We start from the raw sequence: 10,162 nt of genomic DNA, 5'->3' as shown, positions 1-10,162 counted from the left end.
TCCTGTGGACGCATGTGGCAAAACTACCTCAAAATGTGAAAAAAGTATTGATGAAAATTGAATTTCCATTGGTTCAAAAAGTCCACTTATCAACGCGTGGTAGCTCTTATCACCCAAAATCAAGACACATTAGTATTGGCGGGAATCTAATTCCCACTAGTCACCTTCATAAAAATTCAGCTCTTCGCCCTCATTTAGACCACACTTGTGCTTGGCTCACACACTAGGGCTTTGCTATAATTTAAAAAAAAAAAAAAAAAAACATTTGGCTTTGCTCGAGAGTGCTTGCGTAGGTTCAAGATATGGTTTGTGAGAGTTGCGAAGGTTCTAAGGACTTGGAGATATTTACCAAGCAATCTACTTCAGGCCAGAACATTGTCAGTTCCAAGAAAGTTCACAAATTAATGGAGTGGAGTTAGAATCAAGGATGCCCGACTAGCTCTTTCCATATATGAGTGCTTGGTTTCCCTCTCTCTCACATATCCGTAAGTTCACTTCAATATCCCATACATAGCATTTAAGTATCTTACTTCTGCTTCATTTCTCTTTCTTATTTTTATTCTGATGTTTGTCCACTTAGACCCTAGATGTAGTTACTTCTAAAACTTTTCAAATCCCTAAAAAATTTAAAATTTTGTGAAGTAGAGACCGCACTTTGTGCAGGTGAAAAATTGTGTCTAACCCTTCCTTTTTCTTTGCAGAGGCCCTTAGAATCTTCGATTGTAAATCAACTACATGAGTCATTCGGGTCGAAAGATCTTCAGATCCCTCGACTCTTAAGCTATTCTACGGTTTTTAGCTGACCATATATCTTAAGCTTAGTTGGCTAGTGGCGACTCAAGATAAAACATTGCCATTCTTGAGTCAATACCACTCCCATCTACGCAAAGAGCAAAAATAATAGGAGTGAGTCGACTTGCTCGTGCGTGGTCCACATTCCACAATTATATTTTCTTGTGGGACCCACCATTAAAAAAATCATGTATTAGTTTGATAAATGCTTTCTTAATACTTATAAATATTTCAAAAACTTATATGATAAAACCAAGATCATCCCACTTAATCACTCTCGAACTATGTTGGTCATGCTCGCCTCCAGGGGACAAGTAATAATTACTTGCCCAAGTAGGGGTGGGTAATTTTGCTCATCCCTAATGGGCCTTCATCCTCTAAAATCATTTGTTGCCAACTCCTTAATTAGTATAATAAAGTTAGATATTTGCAAATACTCTTTTTTTTTTTTTTTACAGAGTTTGGTGCTACTAAATGTCAAAGTTGAGGACACTCTACATTAGGAAAGCTCCAAATGTACTTTGAAATAATCTTATTGTTTTTATTTAGTGTCCTTTGGGAATCTAGGTTGAGAAAAAGGGGCAAGCTCATGCTAGGCATCTAGGGCCCACTGTGATGTTTATCATCCCTCCAACTTGTTCACAAGGTCACATAGACCTGTATGAAGGGAAAACATAAATATCATCTTGGTCCAAAACTCCTGTGGCCCTGAAGAAGTTTTCAACTGTAAGCCCCCACTGTTTCATGTGGTGTAGTCCACTTGATCCTTTGTTCTCCTTTTTGGGCTGATGCCTTAAAATGATTTTTCAAAATAGATGGATGATGTGGCTAAAAAATATAGATATCAGTGGGTCCTATGGAGCCCCTGACAGGACTGCCTGTCTCTAGCTAGGTCACCCTATTCTCTCCATACTTAGTGGGCCTAGAATTCATGTTAGCACACTTATATTGCATGCCACAAATGTATTTCTAAATTTATTGTGCATTGCTAATTTTTCTTACTAAATTGTCTAGTTTTTCACCAGCGAGGGTGACCCACCTAATGAGATGATTGGTCTGATTTATGGGCAAGGCATCTTCTTCAGCCATCTTTAAATGCATGGGTGACCCGAATCCATTTGCACTCTCCTTAAGTGCCAAGCTTAGGCTAGTCTTTGCCCACCAATCAATCAATAAGCCCATGAGTATTAAATGAGTAAGTGTGAACTTAACTTCTAGCCAATCGCAAGCTTATATTTAGAATAATCAGTTAGTGGGCCTAGAATCAATCTAAGATTCTAACAAATAATAACCTTACTTATCGGATTGAGCCCCTTTATAGTACCTTATTGAGATGTTTCTTCAATGCTCTCCCACGCTTGAATCAGCTTCTCAATTGCTCCCCCATTCGTTGATGCCGATGCTTCAACTCGTACGATCAACCGCCTTGCATATGATGCCTTGATGAGGTGACCAAGGTGATGGAGGATGATGGAATTCCCTACAACTAATGAATAATTGATTTCTAAAGGGGATTCACCTGGATGGGTCTTCTAGAGAATATAGACAAGGATATACCTATAGGCTTTTAGTGTTTAATCTCTAAAAAATTATGGAGATCAAGATTATCTTCACAATGGAGGTTGGAATTCTCATTATAATGGTAAAGCTCAAGAAGATTACTTGAATCTCATAAGTTTAAAGGCTTAAGATGAGGGATTTGAGTGGGGAATCACCTAAGCTCTAATGGCACCAAAAACCCATCAACTTGCCCAAGAACTGAATACCCATTTCATAGAAATCATGTTGTAACGACTATAAAATGACTAGTTAAAGGATCTATCAATAGGATCGAAAGAGCTTTTGATAGGATTGAAGGTCCTTCAATCCTATCAAGAAAATTCAAAAATAATCTGTTTGGTTGTTGGACTGTTTCTTCGATGGAATCGAGCTAATCATTGATTTTATCGAGTCTTGTTGATAGACTGTTGATATGATCGAGATCCACTTGACAACTATTTTTTTGAGTAGTTTGACTTACAACGGCTTTGCACCTTTAGAACCTATCTAATTATGATTAAATTAAGATCTTAAGGCTATGGGATAATCAAACAAAGGTTTACCTATTTGAGAATGGATCATCTAGAGACTGGGTTATCTTGGGTCTAAGGTTAAAGTCACCAAGGAACCTCATAATTTACCTGTTTTTCACTCCTTAATGCTTCATGTCCTCTCGTGTCTTCGGTATACAGCTTTCAATGTCTCAACTGATTCACTGACATATAAATCTACGTGATTGACGAATATGTGCATAAATAAGTACACTAACACAATCAATGGAATCTCCACTGACCTACATAGCAGTCTCTTGCACATTGCTAACCCAACCGACCATAACCATCCCAATGGTTTGCATAGCGGCCTCTTGCACAATGCTCACCCAACCAACCACAATCGGAGCTATGATCCATTATGCACACATCAGTGTTCAACCAAGGAAGTTCATAAGAACTATTACACCCACTTGGGTGCTAACCCTAAAATCACAATATCACTAGAGTTATCATTCCCGGAGTGCATGAATTATACAAACATTTCCCAAAAACTTTAAAAAACCAAGCACTTTTAAGGCACCAAAACTCAATCATAAACACCAGTAATGATATGATTTCAATGTAATGAACAATTTCTACGTGAATTGATAAAATCATCATGATATACAAATTTTCAAGAAAAAATTCAAAATAATAACTCGAATTCTGAAAGACAAATCATAGTTTAAATGAGAAAATGAAAAAATCTAAACTTTCATATCACAATTCATGAGTTTTTCCAATCCTACATATCAATAGAATAAACCAAAAGATGATTGAGTAAATCAAACCATATTTATAACCAAAATCGAATAGAAGCAATGTCAAATCATGACTACAATGTGAGAAAAAAGTTTAAGATAACTCACCTATATCGTGATGTTGAACTAGACATAAATTTCAATTCAAATTTGACTTTGACTAGCAAGTCGACTTGGCAGGTCAACTCAGTGGGTTGATTCGCTCGATTCTTTATTTTTTTGCCTTATTTCCTTCTATTTTCTTCTCATTTTCTTTGCTTCCTTTCTCTTCTTCTTTCTCACACTACATCCAACAATGACTTATCAGCTAACCCGACTCGACTCAGTAAGTCTCTTTCTCTCTCTTTTCAGTTTTTCTCCCATTTTTTCTCTCTCTCAGTTTCGAGTGTGGGTGTGTGATCTCTCTTAACCCCTATTTAAGGGTTTTTATAGAACTTCCAGTTTTAGAATTTAGGTTTTATAGGGATTTGATGAACAAGTTACAGTTCTTATATGGGAAGCTTCGCGCAGCCTATTTAATGGACTTAGTTTGAGTGGATGATTTTAACATGGGATTCATTCTTGGTTAAGAATCTACAATCACATGGAAATTTAGATGGGCCTCACGGTAGATGGATTGGATGTGCAAAGGTGTTCTTTCAAGGTCATGCGGTGGTAATTATTTACGAGGAAGATAACGATGGAGTTAATGGAGCATCTCTATCCGAGGGGTTTTTCTTTGAAATACTTATACTGAATGGTCCATATGGGTCCCAAGAAACTTGGGGATGCTTCGAAATGAAGCTTTACAACCATTGGGTTAGTGGGTTACACAATTAAAGCTTTCAGTTCTTTTCCGCATGAAGCCAAGAATCATGGAGAAGACATGTTTGAGATTTAGTTTGAACCCAACTAAGGTTTTGAGATGCTTCTGATGTGAATTGGATGGTCTAGATTGAGTCTTATTTTTGAAAGTTTTCAAAACAAATAGAAGAAGAAGAAAACATGAAAAATCTCTATCGATCTTTACGGTTAGATGTTGTTAGATTGTCAATCCATGATGATGAGTTGGACGGTTGAAATCATATACATGAATGGTTTAGATTGGACGAAGAAGCCTACTCTTGGGTTTGCAAGAAGATTTGGTTTTTCAGTTCGAAGAAATCAAAAAGTGTTTCGTTTTAAATATGGTTATGTGTGCAGAAAATTCAACATTATTTTGGTTCTCATGCACGTGCACAAATGTTGTGAAATTGACTTCATCGATATGTGTGAACCATCAATGGTTGGTGATGATAGCTAGTCACTAATCATGGCTTATAGTGGCTTAACAATTGCGTGGTTTAGATCATTGAAAGGTGCTCTCAATCTGTTATTTTTTAAATCGATTGGCTACAAGTGGTTAGTTTCAAAATTATTCGTTAGATCACTTTTAGGTTCGTAATTTAGAGGCCCATGTTTTTTGTTTTTTTTGGGAAAGTTCAAGAGTAAATATATAGTTGGTCTTTCAATTGAACAACTAGATCGTGATGTATCGAGTAGAAGTGTTGGGTGCAAGATGTAGGTGAGACTATTGTATCCTTTTTAGATTTAGAAATGGAAGGGTGAGTAGGATTCTCCCTTGCGAATGTGGGGACTCTATAAATATGTCCATATGCCCCAATGTGAGATGTAAATTGATGGATTCTTCAGGGGTCGTTTATAGATCGTAATGATAGTGTTTGTTTGATTTTCAAGTGAGTCATCCAGCAGATAATATGGAAATTCTATTGGAGAGTGGATCTTGTGAGTTACATGCTAAAGTTGATAATGTATGTCTCAATTGGACTAAGCATTGTCTGAAATTTTATAACAAACGGGTTCCTGTTGTTGCGCAGCACACCAACAATGCAGTGAACCGAGATCCAATCTCTGGTCTCACCCACAAACGATAAACAAGAAGAAATATAAACTAGAAAAAGAATCAAAGCATTCCAAACAAACCATAAGACAAGATATACGTAGAAAAAACCCAACAAGGGTAAAAAACTACGGATGCAAGCTTTCACTATGAAGAAAAACAAAGATTACAAGGCAATATACTAACCTTTCCCTTGAAAGTACAGAGAAAATCATTTGCCCATACCTTGGAATACTCTCATGATACCTAGAAAAGCCCTAGGGACCCCTATTTATAGTTTAAGCAACTCCCCTTTCACACCCTTGCGAAAATCGACTCAAAAATCCGTAGTCTGCATCAAATCCAGAAACGAATCTGCGTAACCTCGACTGGTCGAGCAAGAGCCTCGACCGGTCGAGCACCTCGAAACCCAAAAACTGCTGCTCGTTGGACTTTGAGTCGAGCCAGTCGACGACTGGTCGAGTAGGGCCACTTGACCAATCGAGCGACCCCCAGATGTAGCTCCATATCTCAACAATCTCCCACTTGAAGACACATCGCCATAAACTTTTATCTTCTTCATTCAGAGTCCACCACCTCCCCGTCTTCAAGCCTGAAGATCAATCAAAGCTGAACAAAGCTTTAGCTTCTCCCGTGTGACCACCTTGGTCAGCATATCCGCAGGATTCTCACTTGTATGAATCTTCTCCAGAGCAATCGATCCATCTTCCAGTAACGAATGTATGAAGTGATATCTGATGCCAATATGCTTGGTTCTTGAATGAAAGCCGAATTCTTAGTCAAGTGTATTACACTCTGACTGTCACTATACAGCTTGCAATCTGCTTGCTTCTTACCCAACTCTTCCATGAAACCTTGCATCCACACCATCTCCTTGCATGCTTCTATAGCCGCAACATATTCTGCTTCTGTTGTACTGATAGATACTATCTTCTGTAACTGAGAGACTCAACTGACTGCAGCACTACCTAGAGTAAAGACATAACCTGTAGTGCTTCTTCTGCTATCGATATCTCCTGCCAAATCTAAATCCTTATAGCCTTGTAGCTTGATTTTCGATCCACCATAATACAGCCCTACATCCTTAGTACCTACTAGGTATCTAAGGATCCACTTCACAGCTTCCCAATGTTCCTTCCCAGGATTATTCATGAACCTGCTAACAACTCCCACTGCTTGAGTAATGTCTGACCTCATGCTTACCATAGCATACATGAGACTCCCAATAGCTGACGCGGTATGAGACTTTAGCCATATAGTCTCGTTCCTCCTACGTCTTTGCACCTTGCTCTCTAGTTAGCTTGAAGTGGTTGACTAATGGAGTGTTAACCGGTTTCGCACCTCCCATATTGAATCGATCAGGTACCTTGGCTATGTACTCTGCCTGTGATAAAATCAGGTTCTTATTTTCCCTATCATGCTTTATCCTCATGCCTAGGATTTATTTTGCAACTTCTAAATCCTTCATAGCAAATTCTTTAGACAGTTGTCTTTTGAGATCTGAGATGTCCTTTATGCTTGAACTGGCCACAAGTATATCATCAACATACAAAAGAAGGATGATGTATGCGTATCAAACTTTTTTAAATAGTAACAATGGTCTGCATGACATCTCCTGTAACCGTTTCCTGACATAAAACTGTCGAACTTCTTGTACCACGGCCTCGGGGCCTGCTTCAGGCCATATAGACTTTTCTTCAGTCTGCACACTTTGTTCTCCTTTCCTGGTACCACGTATCATGTCGGCTGATGCATATATATCTCTTCTTCAAGGTCCCCTTGAAGAAAGGCTGTCTTAACATCTAGCTACTCTAGATGTAAGTCCCCTGTAGCCACTATACTTAAGACTATGCGAATCGTAGACATTTTCACTACCGGTGAAAATATTTCAGTGAAATTGATACCTACTTTTTGTTGAAACCCTTTCATAACCAATCTAGCCTTGTACCGTTTCGAACCATTATGTTCGTCCTTCAGTCTGTAAACCTACTTGTTATGAAGAGATTTCTTACCCTTGGGTAGAGTGACTAGCTTCCATGTACGATTAGACTCAAGAGAGTCCATCTCATCATCCATGGCCTGCTCTCACTTAACCCGTGTATCTGACTGTAATGCCTCTTCAAAACACTCTGGTTCACCATTATTTGTCAATAGTGGATAATGTAGGGAGGGTGAGTATCAAACCGTGGGTCTCCACTCCCGAGTAGACCTCCTCACAATCGGTGTCTGTGGCTCTGCCTCATAATGCTCATGTGCATGATCATCTTGTGGCGCTGTAACACCCGCGTCCGGTAACTCTTCCAACTTTATGAATTCTTTCTCCTCGATCTTATTTTCCTGCACACTGTCCTTATGCATCACTTTTTCATTGAAGATTATATCTTTGCTTCTGATGATTTTCCTGTTTTTTGTATCCCAAAACCTATAGCCAAAATCATGCTGCCTGTAGCCTATAAATGTGCACCTCCTAAACTTTGCATCCAGCTTGTTTATGTGCTCTGCATCAATGTGAACATATGAAGTGCAACCGAATACTCTGAGATGTGTAGGGTTCACTTTTTTCTCAGTCCACGTTTCTTCGGATAGCCCACCATCCAATGTTGTTGAAGGACTTCTATTGATGAGATATGCAGCAGTATTCACAGCATCTGTTCAAAACATCTTAGGGAACCTTGTATGTAACCCCATGCTCCTAGCACGCTTAAGGATGGTCTTGTTAATGCGCTCAGCCACACTATTCTGTCGTGGTGTCCCTAGAATCATTTTCTGATGTCTAATTCTATTTACTGCATAATACTCATTAAATTTCTTATCACAGTACTCTCCCTCATTATCTGATCTGAGACATTTTACTGTTTTACCTGTCTCGTTTTCTACCATTACTTTCCATTTCTTAAATACACCAAATTTGTGCTTTAAGAAATAAACCCACAGTTTTCTACTAGCATCATCAATAAAAGAAACAAAATAACGTGAGCCACCAAGAGATGATACCTGTGTCGGTCCCCACACATCAATGTGTATAACCTCCAACAGATGCGTCCTTGGAGCGCGTCATGTCGTCTTGAAACTTATCCGCTTCTGCTTGCCATACACGCAGTCCTCGCGAAATTCCAAGTCAATAGACTTCAATCCTGGTAGCTTCCCTTGTGATAATAGTACTTTCATTCCCTTCTCACTCATATGTCCCAACCTCTAATGCCATAACTGCCCATTCACTCCAGTTGATGCGACTGTGAGTGAACTATATGAACCTGAAGTCACGTACAAAGTACCTTCCTTCTTGCCTTGAGATATCACCAAGGCATCTTTTATGATCTTACAGGAATCACTGGTGAATGTCGTCACATAATCGGTATCGATCAACTACTCCACTGAGATCAAGTTCCGTTTCAAACTCGATACATGTCTGACATCCTTCAATTTCAAAGTCGTTCCGTCTTTCTGATTTATATGAATATCTCCCTTTCCAACGATACTGTACGGCTCATCATCACCTAGGTAGACTCTCCCGAAGTCACCTGATACATAATTACGCAGAACTTCCTTACATGAAGTGACATTAAATGAAGCACTCGAGTCTATAACCCAAGACTCATTCCTCGTATTAAGAGACAAGAATAACGCCTCTGTGTCACTCTCCTCAGATAGATTCACCGAATCCTTCCCGCCTTAAGAGCTTCATTCTTGTTTCTTGAGCGCACTGCAATCACGTTTCATGTGCCCCTTCTTGCCGCAATGCCAACACCCATCTTTGTCTTTCGGTCCCTTGGACTTCTTCCTCGACTTAGAACATCCGTATTTATTGCCTCCTTTGTTCAGCGATCTTCCTCTTCCTTCAACGTTTAGAGCATTCCCTAAATCCCTTGAAACTCCTGATGCCTTTCTTCTAGATTCTTTGCTGAGAATTAGACCGGCCACATCATCAAATTTCAGTTTTGTCGACCCTGAAGAATTGCTCACAGCATTCACCAAACCATCCCAACTATCTGGCAAACTGGATAAGATCAATAATGCCCTGACCTCATCATAAAAAATAATGTCAACGGATTCCAACTGGCTCATGACTATATTAAACTCGTTTAGATGTTCAGCCACCCTCCCACCATCTGACATCTTCATGTTGAATAGTTGTTTCATGAGATGAACCTTGTTGGACATTGAGGGTTTTTCATACATGGTGCCCAGGGCTTCCATTAATTCTTTTGTAGTTTTCATCTTGGATATATTGAAGGTGACGCTCTTAGACAAAGAGAGTCAGATCGTTCCTAAAGCCTTCCTATCCAATAAAAACTATTCATCATCTGTCATATTTTCTTGTTTCTTCTCTTTTTCTCCTAGAAGAATATAGAGGTCCTTCTGATACAGATAGTCCTCCATCTGTATATCTAGAAGGCAAATTTTGAACCATCAAACTTCTCAATTCTAGTCTTCCCTTCTTCCGTCATCGCTCCCAATAGAACTAAACGAATAGCTCTAATACCAGTTGTTGTGTAGCACGCCAACAACGCAGTGAACCGATATCCAATCTCCGGTCTCACCCACAAATGATAAACAAGAAGAAATATAAACTAGAAAAAGAATCAAAGCCTTCCAAACAAACCACATGACAAGATATACGTGAAAAAACCCCAATAAGGGTAAAAAATCATGGATGC

The sequence above is a fragment of the Magnolia sinica genome, chromosome 19 (assembly GCF_029962835.1).
Source record: "Magnolia sinica isolate HGM2019 chromosome 19, MsV1, whole genome shotgun sequence".
NCBI classification, from domain to species: domain Eukaryota; kingdom Viridiplantae; phylum Streptophyta; class Magnoliopsida; order Magnoliales; family Magnoliaceae; genus Magnolia; species Magnolia sinica.
The sequence above is the reverse complement of the archived record's forward strand: the minus strand, read 5'-3'. Positions refer to the sequence as shown.